The sequence below is a fragment of the Otolemur garnettii genome, unplaced genomic scaffold, assembly GCF_000181295.1.
Source record: "Otolemur garnettii isolate 467f Iridium unplaced genomic scaffold, OtoGar3 scaffold00037, whole genome shotgun sequence".
Classification (NCBI taxonomy): Eukaryota; Metazoa; Chordata; class Mammalia; order Primates; family Galagidae; genus Otolemur; species Otolemur garnettii.
In genome coordinates, this window is record NW_003852432.1 from 3,117,367 (window position 1) to 3,133,246 (window position 15,880).

The window sequence follows — 15,880 nt, forward strand, 5'->3', positions numbered from 1 at the left end:
AGAATAGTTAAAGAAGGTGTAAGAAATGGGGAGAAACACCATTTTCCTAGAATTGATATCCTAGCTGAGTTTTTTAGAATTTAACAATAATACTTTAATGTTTTTAATAAAATTTTAAATCTCTTAGTATTTTTTTTTTTTTTAAGAAAAATAGTATTATGTTGAGGACACCCAAAGAGAGCTCTGATGACAAATAGAACTTTGAAAATATCTGGATGAAAATTCAATTCAATTCAATTCAGTGAACCCTAAAGCCAATTGCAGGCTGGACTGTGTTGTATAAACCCTGGACATTTGGCAATTCTTCTGTATAGATAAATATTCAGGGTTTCTCATGCTGTCAAAGTTGAAACTGACTTCTCTAGATTCTATGGCTAAAACCAAAATAAAAAAAAATCATATGTTCTAAAGAGTAAAGTGATACTATGCAGCCATAAAAAAAGATGGAAATTTCACATCTTTTATGTTTACCTGGATGGATCTGGAACATATTCTTCTTAGTAAAGTATCTCAAGAATGGGAAAAAAAGTATCCAATGTACTCAATACTACTATGAAATCAATATATAACCACCTACACACTCATAGGAATGGTAAAACATAACTATAGTCCAGAAATTAGAAAGGAAGAGGAGAGAGGGGAGGGGAGGGGATATGGAAGGAGGGAAGGTATTCGGGGGGACCGTGTTCATGATGCAATGGTACATTTCAAAACTATTTAGAAATGAGTATAACTGTGATGGATGTGTTACTTAGTTCAATGTAAACATTTCACATTGTATATCAAAGCAGTACTCTAAACCCCATAAATGCATCAATGTACAATGTTATGATTTAATAAAAAATAATTAATTTTAAAAATAAAATAAAATTTGATTATGAAAGGAAAAAAATAAAGAGTAAAGTGGAAATCAACACTGAGATTAAGAGTTATGGATACTACTAAGCTACTTTACAAAGACCAAAACCAGTTGCCCTTAAAAAAAGTTTTATTTGGGAAGTGCCTGTGGCTCAGTGAGTAGGGCACCGGCCCCCTATACCGAGGGTGGTGGGTTCAAACCCAGCCCCAGCCAAACTGCAACAAAAAAATAGCCAGGTGTCATGGTGGGCTCCTGTAGTCCCAGCTACCTGGGAGGCTGAGGCAAGAGAATCAGCTAAGCCCAAGACATGGAGGTTGCTGTGAGCTGTGATGTTACAGCACTCTACTGAGGGCAGCAGAGTGAGACACTGTCTCTAAAAAAATTAAAAGTTTTATTTGAAATCATAAAGCCCTGAAATTCATCTCTAAACAGTGTTTTAGTTTGGTAGATAATGATGACTACTGTCTTCTCAATGGACATTCATCTAGACCACCATTCCTAGACACCTTCATAACTAGGATACTGTATTTGGTCGAGCTCTTGCTGAAGGAAGATAAACAGAAGAGGTGTGTTCCACTTCCATTCCCAGCCCATCCTCTCCACCAAACTCTTTCAGCCTTCTGTCTGGCTTGGATGGAGATGTCCTGTGTAACCTTAAATATCAAAGATTGAAGGGATCAAACCCTCAGTCATCTTGAGTCCTTCAATGATGTCATGAAGGACAAATGATCCCAACCTGTAATATAACTTGAAATATGTTTGTTCTGAGATATAACATATATGACCTAGTTAGCACAGCAGCCTAAGATATCCCAATGAATACAGTATATATGATATTTTATTTTTTAAAAAGTTATAAAATAGAAATTATATATTTAAAAGTTGTCTTACCTCAGACTCACCAGAAAATAATAGAAACAAAACAAAACACCTCTATTTCCTGAGTGTAGGAATGGTCTAAAAGAGCTTATTGTCCCTATTTTTCCTGTGACCTCACCTAAGATAGTTCACCTTTCTGAGTTATTAAATGCTTATAAGTCATTCTCTTAATCAATGGCGAGTATCTTAATTTTAGGCAGAAAAATCTCATATGGCAATATCTCAGGTGTATTCCTTACAAATTACTCCCATTTCAACAATCATAAACTTTGAACTATAAAATAGAAAAAACAATAAAAGTAAAACATGAAATTCCATTTGCCTGTTCAGATGTAGTTTGTATTTTACTTAGCTTTTATGTTCTGGAAGTTGAAAATATAACAACATTGTCTAATTTAAGATGATCCAAATAAATTTTGAAAATAAGAACTTTATGAAACCTTTTTAGTTTTCTTTGTGATTCAATAAATATTTTTCTCATTAGTTTTTTATTTAACAATTATTTCTTATCTTATGAAGTAATGTTGGCTGCAAAGGAAATACTATGTAGAGAAATCATTGTTTTTAAGGTGACTATAATATAAATCTTTTTAGGGACTTGCTAGCTTATGGATTCTAGATAAGATTTTCTTCTTAGTTTGTGGCAATTAATCATTTTAAGCAAACAAACAGAAGGTCCTCATTTCTTCTGCTGTCACGTCTCTGAGAGTTGTCAAAGGTAAACTGTTCAGGAGGGATCTGCATCTATAAGTATTAGATGGTTAAAAATTGGCACATGGCTACAACATGGTCTCCAGTATTTACAGCCCTTTCAGCATGAATCCACCACTCTCTGTCCTCTTACATTGACGTCACTTCTATTGGTTTACCATATTCATTAATGATGCGGATGAAGCCACTAGTGGTTTTTGCAAACTCTTAAATGCCTATTGGTCCTGGGATGGCTACTGTCCTGCAATCACCACGATATCGCATTTTATAATTATTACTTTTACACATAATGATATAATAATTTATATTAAAATTCTCAGAAAACCAACAAGTTTTTAAAAATGTATAAAAACTTCATGGCTAACCCTGAAAGGATAATAGTGATGATGATGATGATGATGATTCACAAATAATAAAAAGAACAAATCGATGGAATTAAAATATTACACAATTGTCACATCGGAATCTAACTTAAAGGAAGGGGGAACAATTAGAAGACTATGCACTAACTTTGTTACTGGCTACCGGTTACATAATGGGTTTTGTGAGTGTACACCTTATCCATGAAATTTAATACTAAAGCCAGAATTATTTTAGTTAATTAGGAAACGTCATCTTCGATGTGAGAATAACATGGCAAACCCAAAAGTTCTAACAAGAGATCTTGTATTGCTCAAATTCACCTAAGCAGAGAATGACAGTTTCCTGACTTAGATAATTATACATATGTGTATATCTAATTGTGTCCATACATGCACACACCCCCTCTGCCTCAGCCTGCGGGTACCCAGGACTACAGGCACGTGTCACTGCACTGGACTGACTTAGATAACTTAATCACTCACCCGTTTCAAGGAAAATGGGTAAGTTTGATCCTTTCAGTATCTCATTACTGAGGCTACAAAAGAGAGTCTAGGGAAAATTCTCAAATTCTAAGCAAACTTTTAATGAAACTCACACACTTAAGTAAAATTCTCTCATTCATTGAAAACCATAGTTCTAATGTTAGTGTTGGCTTGATTTTTTAAGTTATGGAAATGAAGATATGATTCCAAATGACCTGCCATTTAATTTTTCACTTTTCTTTCTTTCTTTCTTTCTTTTTTTCTTTTCTTTTCTTTTTTTTTTTTTTTTTGAGACAGACTCTCATTAAGTCTCCCTCAACAGAGTGCTGTGACATCACAGCTCACAGCAACCTCAAATTCTTGGGCTTAAGTGATTATCTTGCCTTAGCCTCCCAAGTCGCTGGAACTACACCATAATGCCGGGCTATTTTTTTGTTGCAGCTGTCATTGTTGTTTAGCTGGCCTGAGCTAGATTCGAACCCACAAGCCTTCGTGTATGTGGCTGGTGCTGTAACCACTGTGCTAAGGGTACCAAACCAGCCAGACAATTTTTCAATATGCAGTATTTCCATAAAATGGTACATTTCACCTGGAAGTATATGTTTAAGTTAAAATTTTCTTATTTTGTGCAATAGACAAGAACAATAATACCACTACAAATTCAATTCACGAATGGCCTTTATTGCAGCAGCCATGGATCAAACAAATATTTTATTCTTTAAGCAGGTGGCTGAATATGTGTTTTATGATAATATTACTGTAGTACAGTAATAAGAGGAGTATAATCATTGCACAAACACCACTTTTACTTTCTCTCAATCATGAAAACTTGTACTTTTTGTTCCTTTTAGGTCTTTCTTTTTCTTGTGGTACAATAACTATTTCCATCATTTATATACCAACGAGTAAATGCAGTTTAGCATTTTTTCTTCAAATTCTATTTTTGCCTAGGCAACCACTGAGAAGCCAATTCAATGTTTTGGTGAGGTAGAGATGTGATTAAGTATTTCTAAGAGAACACAAACACAAATGTCAGAATGGGATATTTGGTGTACGCCTGGCAAAGTCTTTATATCCAGAATATATAAAATGGTGCCTCAAATTGAAAAGAAAAAGAAAGTAAATGACCCATTAGAAAAATGGACTAATTCAGGCACTTCCTGAGAGAAGATAATTTGGATAAATGACCAATAAACATATGGGCACAACTTCGTTAGTTCTCAGGAGAATAAAATGAGATACTACTAAATAACCAGATGGCAAAATTTAAAGATAGTGACAATTACATTGGGTCTATATGGTGCAACTAGAATTATCATAGAGTGCTATTTGAGCATATATTTGACAAGTTCTGTTTTTCAGTATGTAGCTGAAGTTGGCTACATGGTTAATTTATGACCCAGCCACCCACTGTTTAGCAATATGCTCAAGAGAAATGTTAGATGTATTCACTAACACTCATAACCAAGACAATTCATAGCAGAGCTTTTATAGAGTCTCCTCTGAGTAACGGCCCATATGTTAATCAACAGTTGAATGGATTAATAAATGTGGAAATACAGGCAGTCTCCGGGTTAAGAATGAGATGGGTTTTGTAGATTGGTTGTTAAGGTGAATCTGTATGTAAGTTGAAATGGGTATGTTTATCCATTACCTTTAATAGCCTTCATTCACATGAGTTGTAGGTAAGCTGGATGTCTGTAACTCTGGTACTTACCGCAAGAGCCCCCATTCATAAATGTGAGTTGAACATAAGTAGGATGTTTGTAACTTGGGGGCTGCCTGTAGTTATTGATAAAGCTGACTTCAATACAGCAGGAAAAGGAGTAGGCACAAAGATTGTGGAGGGCTGATAATCTGTTTTCAATTTGAAGAGTAAGGTGGAAACTTTATGTATTGATTTTGCTTTCTTCCTATATGTTCTTCATAGTTTTGTTATGGACTATCCTTGAAATATCTGTGCTTAAAGTTTCTTTAACTTGTGCCTACCACTTCTCTAAGGAATCAGGGAATCACCATTTTTGATAAGTGGTATAATCTCCCCTAGTTGGAGTTGAGATGGGTACTTGACAGTAGCATTAAATTCACCTTAGAGAGAAAAAGCCTTCCTATTGGAGGTGAAGAAACAGATCTCTGTTTTGTCCATTCTATATAGACAATTACAATAATGGCTCCTTACCATTTAATAATTTAATCACTTAGTTTCCAGAATTGTCTTTTTTTTTTTTTTTGACACTGTGACTTCTAGTTATTCCCTTCTTAACATTGTTATAGACTTATCCCCATGACTCCAGGACTTGTGAGGCCGACAGCTTATACACTTGGATGCATGCTCTAAAAAAATTACAAAATTATGAATGCAGATTGGGATATGCAAGTGGTAAGGGCCCAGCAAATGAAGCACAGAACTTATGCTTCAATAGCCTCAGGTTAAAGCTACCTCTGCCACAGGGTTTTGTACGCTGGTTCTAGCGTAGAAAATTCCTTACCTGAACGTTCTGATGATTATTTCTGTGGTTAGCCCTAAATTTTGTTTTTGTCATACTGGAATTCTAAGCATAGATTGTCTTATTAAAAAGAAGAGAACAACCACCATATTCCTCTTTCTTATTGAGATCTACAGTTTGGTGTTCCTAATAGAATGTTCTTCTCATCCCTGAGTGCCCATTTATTTAAGGTCTGTAGGACTTTGCACTGGTAATTTTCTCTAAAATATCTCTCCTCCGTGGTAAACAAAGGGATTCTCATAAATTCTTTAAAGTTCACTTTAACCACAACTCCCTGAGTCAGGATCAATACTGTGGAGTGCTAATTACACTGTCCTGCATGCCTGTACTATAGCACCCACCTCATGGTGTTATTTGTTTTCTTATGTTTCTCACACATTGAACAGTACTTTTTTCAAACTACTTTACCTATGTCCTTATCCAATTACCTCACAATATGAGGCTCATACTATGTCACTATGTATGTCCATTGACTCCCTGAATCTTCAATTCATTAAGAATTTATAAAGCATATTTTTGGTGAAAAATTATGAAGGTACTGTAAAACATGCCCATTGATCTTGATGATTTTTGTTCTATTTTGGGCTGTTCCTGTAAACCATGTGTGTGTGTCGTGTACACGTGTGACCACCTATGTTTTACTGTATGATTGCTACTTTGTGGAAGATTATTTGGAAGCTTTAGTATCTATTTTCTAAAAAAAGGTTGAAATAATATATGACAATCTTGAATGGAAGAATATTTGTAAATAACCTACCCCAGTCTGTCTTCTCACTCCCAAATTCTGTCCTACAACATTTAATCAAGGAAAAGAAAAAGGATTGGTTGCCTAAGCCACTGCAGATCACCTTGAACAAAACCACATTCCAATTGTTCTAGACAAAAACACAGCATCAGTTACGCTTAAGAAACCAAAGATAAGCCATCCTGAATTAATATATAATAAAGGAAATGGTAATTATTTGATCCAAAGGGTTCCTGAATGCCGCAGGTCTAATGTCTTTTGGAATACTTCATGCTGCGAACAGTATTTACTGAAAAGAATACGAAAAGAAGCCATGTTGAGGGCTCTGGGGTTTTAAGAATGAATGAATTGAATGCTTTGTTCCTCCAGTTCAGTGGCCAGAGCTGGCTCAGTTGCCTTTGAAAGTGTGCCATATTTATTAGAAACATTATGGAGAGAATCAAATGCAACTGTCACAACTCTAGTCACCTCCTAAAATACAGCTGGAAATCAACAACTGAATAATTCTTAGCTGAGTGTTGTCAAGAGAGGTAAACAAGGTTTCAATTCTCTATGCAACAATGATCCTTTCATACAAACCTTTTATTAGCTTTTATTCACAAAAACCAAACAGCCAGTTTAGTCATTTTTCTCAGTTTAGATTTTTAAATATGCTGCAATATAAGGGAATCAGGCAGATTTCCTTCCTTGACAGAAATAGATGACACAGTAGATGTCCTTGGGCATATTCCAGGGACTCCTGAAATCACATTCTAGCTTAGTGACATAAAATCATTCTGATTTCAATGGAAGAGCCAAAAAATGATACCTGCCTGAGTAGTTCCTTAAGTACAACTCGTCCAGAAGCTAATCTATGTTATTACTGCTCTGAGCACGTAGGGGTGCTTTGGATCAAAATTATTCAGGCTATGTTTAGTTGTAGGACACAGTCTATCAAACTACTTACTGCTTGAATGAGTGTTAACTTAGTTTCAAATAAAAATGCTAACTAATTTCAAGTTAAAAAAAAGATTGATATAAATTAGACACCTGTTTCAGGAGTATAAAACAGATCATTAGTAAAATATTTTTATATCTAAACTGAACCTTGTATTAATTGTAACTATTTCTCAAATACCAATTTCAATCCTACTTTTCGTCAAAATATTTTCTGATGCACTAATCCTCACTAACCAATTCTTTTTGGGTATTATCATATTAGTTAATGTTTTTACACATAAATCCTATGTTGTTTGAATGATAGTTCAACAATTTACTCATCATAATTGAGAAATATTTTTGACTTTATATCACATTTTCTCCAGAAGATCTTATGCTCCTGAACACTTGGCTAAAAGTAAGAAATAGACCTGCCCTTTATAACTCTAATTGAATCTATATTCTCTTTTCACAAAACAAAAAATTTACTTAAAGCTGTCAGCCAAATTTTCCACTGCACAAACATCTGAATTAACATACTGAGTTAACATAATTAAGATACTGCGTTAATGGAGAACTTTTAGTGCCCCAAATTCCAAAGTGCTTTTTAGAAAAGCTGGTTTCATTCTATCATTGCAGAATTTTCAGCAGGGTGAGTTACCACATCCACTAGACCAAAATGTTTCTGCCTCCACTTTGAATTATTTAATGCCGTTTCATTACTTATTACAAATGAATATGAAGTCTTTCTGTCTCATGCACATAATTATATTTTCCTTGTCTTTTAAAAAATATTCATTACCTTCTGTTAGGACATCAGAGTTCAAGATATTTGGAAATCAACATCCTAGTGATGTAAATAAGTATTGATATGTGTCAGTACCCTTGTTTAAAAATAAGGATATTGGGTAGAGTTGAGTTTAAGATTTAATACCCATGATTCAGTGATTGAGACCTTTGGTGAAAGTGGACCAAACAGATATAGCTATGACTATGGCAAATGAGGAAAGCTAAGATTGATAGAGAAAGTAGTTTCTTATTCAACATTTACTAGGGAAAAGCCACTATTCTAGGTACAGAGGGGAATTGTAGATATGCACTATGCTTGGCATATTCTTATAACCAACAGTTAAAACTTATGTAAATGTCAACATTTACAAAGGCAAATGAGATAGTCTAATGATTTCAGTCTATTTGGCTTGTTATAGGGATCAAGCAACTTGCACTGTAATAGCTAGATGTGCTTTCTGTGAAACTTGCATGAAGTATTGATAAACACATTCCTAGTTCATACCTGAGTTATAGTTCTGGGTTCACCCTTACGTAGCTATGTGCTCTTGGACAAGTTCCTTAAACTACCTGACTTCAGTTTAATAAATATTTTAAAAAGGCAGTCACCTAGTCTTGACTTTAATATTATTCAGTGGTAATTGAGACACAAAACTCAGCATTAAATTGTATGCCAGGACCACATGTGGGTTAAAGTAAGAATCCATTTGGACATGAGCATACCAGCACCTATAAAACAACACTGCTCTAATGTGGTAAACCAAGTTTCTGGATTTTCATTAGGTTTTGCTGATATTAGATGCCATTACTTATTTAGAAAGTTTCTTATTTAGGAAAACTGAATGATAGAGCGAATGAAGCCAGGCAAGTTGACTTTTATTTAAATAGTACAATATTACGTATTATTGGCAAATAATACAGAGGTTGCCTCTCTAAACAGATTAATATGTGAGCCTAGTTTATTTGGCATATTTAGAAACACATACAATTTTTGCTCTTATTTTTAAGAATATATCCTTTAAAAGATATATCCTAAATACAATTAAGACTATTTCCAGCCTGATCTAGTAACAAGTTGTAAATATATCTTAAGCCAAAATAAATTATTCATTTTATTTACAAAATGATGTTTATAATTTCATGCATACATTTTCTATGCAAAATTATTTGGAAACATTCCTTTGTCAGATAAACTACTACGGAGACCTCAGGTTAGCGTGGACAAATTTGACAATTCTTTCACTGTGTAAGAAAAATATCAGAAGATATATGTTATTTTTTCACAGAAACATTCTAAATATTATACATGTTCTCTCTGAGGAGATATACTGAAGCAAAAAATTAATGTTAGAAAGATTATAATTTGTTTAAATGTCATATATTTTGGCTATCATTTCACTTTACATGTCACAAATGCATTTTGGGGGTAGAAAAATATTTTTTTTCAACAACTATTTCAATCTATGGCTATTTATATCTTAGAGAGCATCTATAATACCCTATTTAAGAGTTTATCAATATCTTGTGTCTATAAAATGCTACTATTAAGAAAGGAAATACCAAAATATCTAAATTTTATATACATGCTAAATAATATAATTTTCAAGATTGTATGAGCCTTTGAACATTTTAGTTTGGATAAATATTTACATATGATAATTTCTTAGATGTTTTTCTTTTTAGGTATTCTCTTTTACCCTATAGAATTATTTCAAAATACGTAATATTATACTATTTAAATAAAAGTCAATTTAACATATGTTAACTCCAAATTGGATGGGAATTTTTATTTTTATCATTGGAATTACTCAGAAAGAAAAATAGTTGCATATTAATGGGGAATTAACATTTTTATTACTAATAGTTAAAAATATAGAATATTCATTCTAATTAACAATGTTTTTTATTTTTATTTTTTTGAGACTGAGTCTTAAGCTGTTGCCCTTGGTAGAGTGCTGTGACGTCATAGCTCGCAGCAACCTCAAACTCTTGGGCTTAAGCGGTTCTCTTGCCTCAGACTCCCAAGTAGATGGGACTACAGGTGCTTGCCACATCAGGCTATTTCTTTTCTCTTGCAGTTGTCTTTGTTGTTTTAGTTAGCTAACTTACAATTTGATTGGTTTGATGGAACCATGTCAGATTGTATATAAAAAAAAATCAGCACATTGTACCCCATATATGCATGAATGTATTCATGATCTATGTGTATTTGACTTGACAAAACTAAAGAAAAAAAGGTAACTTGCCAAACTATAGCTCAATACAAATTTTTTAATCATCACGGTTTTAAAAATATTTCAAAGAGAATCTTTTTAAGTGAAAACATATACTAACACTATGCATCTTTTCAAATAACAGAATGTTACAACTTTTTTATATGCATTAGTCTTACAAGTCTATTGTATGCAAAGTTGGAATACATCACTCAAATCTAACTCAAGAGGAAATATTGAGCAAGTACCATGACTTTGTACTCCATGGGAATTCTCAACTGCCTCATATTTTGTTCTGTTTCACTCTCTCATCATTCTTTAAATATTGGAGAACAAAAAGCAGAATTATACCACAATCTAATTCATCAAATAGATTCAGTCATTAAATAAATGGTTGAAATGTTCTGCTCACAGAATGTGTATGACTTTGCTATAATTGTTGTAACGAAGAACAAATGGGCTAGGTATCACAGGCAATGCAAATTTATTGTCTCATAGTTGTGGAACCTACAAGTCCAAAATGAAAATATTGGCAGGATTAATTCCTTCTGAACGTGGAGTGGACCTTATGGATGTTTAACTTCTCCCTACCTTCCCTCATCTTATCTTCTGTGTGTATCTCTGTGTCTAAGATTTTACTTGACTACCTCTGTAAAAACTCTATCTCCAAAAAAGACCACGTTCTGAACTATGGGGATAAGGACTTAAGCATATGAATTTTGTGGCATACTATATAAAACAGTGCTTGAGATTGATATTTTGACTTATTTTATATTAAAATTTCATTACGTATAGGCACAAATGAAATGTCCATGAGAAATAAACGTATTTCCTCTGGGAGCCATCAATACTGTTGTCAATATTGTTATTAAATAAGATAGTAGATATTATTTTCTCTTACTGAGTGCGATGGCTAATTTCATGTGTCAAATTGGCTAGGCTATAATGCCCAATTGTCTGGCAAAACACTGGCCTATGAGATGCTTCTGTGCAGATACTTGTGAGTGTGATTTACCATTCACAATAAATGACTTTAAGTAAGGCAAATTACCCTTCCTTAAGAAGGGCGTCTCATTCAATTGTTGAAGGCCTTAAGACCTAAGACACAGGTTGGCTGAGGAAGAAGCAATTCTGCTTCATGACTGCAGTACAGAAACTGCCTGGATTTCTCAGCATTCTGGCTTATCCTGCAGATTTTCAACTCTACACTGTGACATCAAATCATACCTGAATTTCAGCCTCCTGCAGTGTCCTACAACTTTCAAACATCCCAGCTCACACAGCCACATGTGCCAATTCCTTAAATCTCTCTCTCTCTCTCTCTCTCTCTCTCTCTCTCTCCCCCTGCCTGCCAATTTAATGGAAGGGGAAAGAGAGAACTCTGGTTAAGGCATTTATAAACTTATTATCAATCATATATTATATATATTCAATATTAATTTCATACTAGTGAACACAGAATAGACTGTATTATAGTAACAAATAATACCAAATCAGGAGCTTAAGAAAACAAAGGATTAAATCTGTTTCTATATCTAACTTATCCATTTTGGATTGGCAGTATCTCTGCTCCACACCAAGATCCTTTATACTGTAATTCTTCATCTGCTTTTATTAATAAATGCTTTTGTTCACAAAACACACGCACTGCTTTTAGTTATAACTCCATGTCTGGCACTAGTCACATGGCCCTACCTTACTGTAATGGGGCTGGGAAATGAGACTATCCATGAGTTTAGGAGAAAATGCATAATAAATATTTGTGAATGCTGGTAATGCCTACCACAAAATGTGATGAAAAACAAAGAAAGCAATAGAACTGCTCAGAAAAGTCTCTCTTTATGAACACTGCCTGGTATTTATCTTCCCGCATTCATTTATACAATTTCATTATTAATATTTCTACTTTTAAAGGTGATAGTCCTGTTATTTTTTTGCATATGCTTTATTTCTTCTTGGCAGAATGCCAGTGCAAAATAATGATTGAGGGAAGTTGCTTTGAAATATAGTCCTGGAGTTGAGTTTTAGCTTTGCCCTGTGATTCTAAGGCACACATTTAGCTGTGCCTTAGATTCTAAAATATGATCTTTAGACTCAATACCAATATCTGTTTCAGGATACATAAAAAATAAAAGGCATATACTATGTAAAGAGCACAGGATAACTATGCCTTATACATAAGTAATAATAAGTAAGTTATTACCCTATTATGTTACCATTGAGTTATGTTGATTTTTTAAACTAATTTTAACATAGTGTTTCATCACAGTAGGAGTTTACTCAGGCCCTGCTAAATGAAAGGACGCCACTGACATGGTGCGTCTCTCACACTTTATTACTTTCTGTATTTCTACATCTTAGTATCCACACTTCTGCTACAAGACTAAATGCTCAGGCCATTCTTATGGAGAGCACATTATCTTATATTCTTTTATAATTTTAATAATTTGACAACTTTTTATTTTAAGTATACTACCTATTTATAAATGCCTAAGTTGGATATGCGAACTGGTAACCTTTTGGAAGAACAAGAGCTAATTTTCTGAAAATGTGGAATTCTTCTATGAGGTTAATTAATTATGCAATGCTGTTCTAATTTTATATTCTATGACTTTTATTTTGGTAATTTTGTCTTTTAAGAAATGTAGTTGTTTTCGGGCAGTGCCTGTGGCTCAAAGGAGCAGGGCGCTGGCCCCATATGTTGGAATTGATGGGTTCAAACCCAGCCCCAGCCAAAAAAAGAAAAAAGAAAAAAAAAGAAATGTAGTCATTTTCAAAAAGTATATTCACCATTGATTAATGGTGAAATGTGGCTTTGGAGTTGTCTAACCATGAATTTTACTGCAAAGTTGGAATATTAGTTATGAACTAAGATTTTGACCTTTCTGATATACACTTTAAAAAAAAATAAGGATAGTTACTTATGTCTTTCAAGGCTTGAAAATTTAAAAAAATGTCAATATTTGCAAATCAGTTAAGAAGATAAATGGAAATTTAGTCTGAGGTATATGTATTGTGAATGCAATGTGTATGTGGTGGGAAGGGTTAGGGGTATGTAGGGATAAGGCACAAAACACAGGAGATTAAGAAGAAAAGATCATGCATTAAAAATCTGACAAACCAATGTGTAAAATAAGAGTAGCAATACAATTGCCTATGGGGGCCACGAAAATAAACGCCAATGATTAAAAGGCAGGGTTTACTTCATAAAGCCATTTCAGCTAGGATTCTGACAAAGACACAAGTTATTTATTCAAACCAGGCATGAAATTTTTTAATTATTTCAAGAAAATTCATATATATATATATATATTTTAATATGTAATGTATGATGTATAACATATTATATATATACATATATAAATTTTCTTGAAATCTATAGTCTTTTTATTTGGTTTAGTTTTTATTTTCCCAATTATACACAAAAATACAAGAAGTATTTCAATTTTTCTTTTAACTCAATATTAAAATAAAAATACTACACATGTCATGATAAGTGGCACAGGGTGATTTGAATCTAAATATAATAGATGGTGGCAAGCTCTAGAATGTGCTCAGTGCAAAATGGAAATCCTCAGCTGAACTCCATCCAGTCATTTGAAAGATAGTCTCATTTTTTTAAAGGAGAAGTGGGAGAGCCATATTTCCACATACAAATCTTATAATTTCCATGCGTTGGTAACTATTTGCACTTTTAAACACTGGCTATATGAACACTTTGTAGAGAATAAAATTAAATATATTTTAGGGGTAAATATGGCTGGTGATTTGTCAGTCTGTGAAAATAATTAGAGAGGAAATATGTAATTGTCTACAAGAATTATTTTGAACCATTTAAATCAGCCTGCCCAGAATGTGATGTGTGCCATTACATGGAGGCCTGGTACTGCCTTTCCTGAATTACTAGCCTGGGATTTCTACTAGGATCTTGCTAGGTTAGGTCTCTCTAGAGCAGTGGTTCCCAACCATCCTAATGCCACAACCCTTTAATATAGTTCGTCATGTTGTGTTGACCCCCCAAATAAAATTATTTTTGTTGCTATTATATAAAGGATAAGAAGAATCTATTGTTTCAGCCCATTCTACCTATTCTATGGCAGGGAATAAAACATTGGAGGCGCCTGTGCAGTTCACAGTCCAGAGGCATAGGTCCACTAAATGTCAGACCCAATCAGAGGTCTATAGAACACTTCCCCTCCTCCCACACCTTACCACTGCATTGCTAAAACCCTATTTACTAGAATTCCTCTCACCCAGTACACCACCTCTGACTTTCAACTAAAAATTGTACAAGATATCTTGAAAGGCAAAAAAAAAAAAATCACAGTTTGAAGCATCAGAATCACATTCATATGTGGCCAGAATATTGGAACTGATGGATAATGTAAGCAAAGAGGAAATGACCTACTGTCTACAGGAAGTAATCAAGTTATCTAGGGCAAATGTAGGGTTCATTCCCTTTGTTTACCATTTCTCAGCTATTCCCACCATACTCTGCCTGCTGTCCAAGGTCTAAAAACCATTGTTAAATTAATTTTCTCCTATTGTTATAGTTATTTGAGACAGGAAAATAAATATGTTTTTTTTACTACATTGTGCTCTGAAACAGAAGAATTTACTTATAATTTTCTCAGTTTTCACAAAGAATAATTTCCACATGGATAATTTGAAACTACATATAAAATCCAGACCCTGCTTTAAATTTGAAACTACATATAAAATCCAGACCCTGTGAAAGAACAGTTCTCAATAAGAACTGTTAATTTGAGTGAAAAAGAATCTAATTCAAAATTTTAATTTTGTCTCTCAATTCTGCTTACATTTTAATGAGGAAACTCATGAGTAGTAAAATACATACAGACTTATGAAAGAGGGTATCTAACTATATTGACTATAGTCTCTTCTTCTAGAAACTTCTATTTTGCCATACTATTCCTCTTCCATCTCAATTCGCCTGAAACACTTCTTATTGTTGACAAAATAGGAACAATATTAGTCATAAAAGCAGCTTTTAATTGTTTGAATGCTACAGAAGGTAAAATTTAATTGCTGGAATTTGGAGGTCTAACCAAATCAACATTTTGGTGCTATTAATTTGATTATAGAATAGTGTTAATAGACATATACCCCTAAAGTATTTATTGTACATAATCATCACCACATATGACTTTATTGACTAGCATTTTAATCTTCCTAGTGCCAGAAGACTGAGCTTAGAGTATGAAAGCACAGATCTTATCCACATTATACTATCATCATGTGGTTGTGATTATCAAATGGCCTCAAATGTGTTTATGCTATAGAAATACCATAATTTATGATAAGCAAGATCTGCCAACAACAAATGGATATTAATGGCACAAAGAAACAAATAAAACCAAAAGACTGGGATGTCCCTCTTAACACCAGGGGCT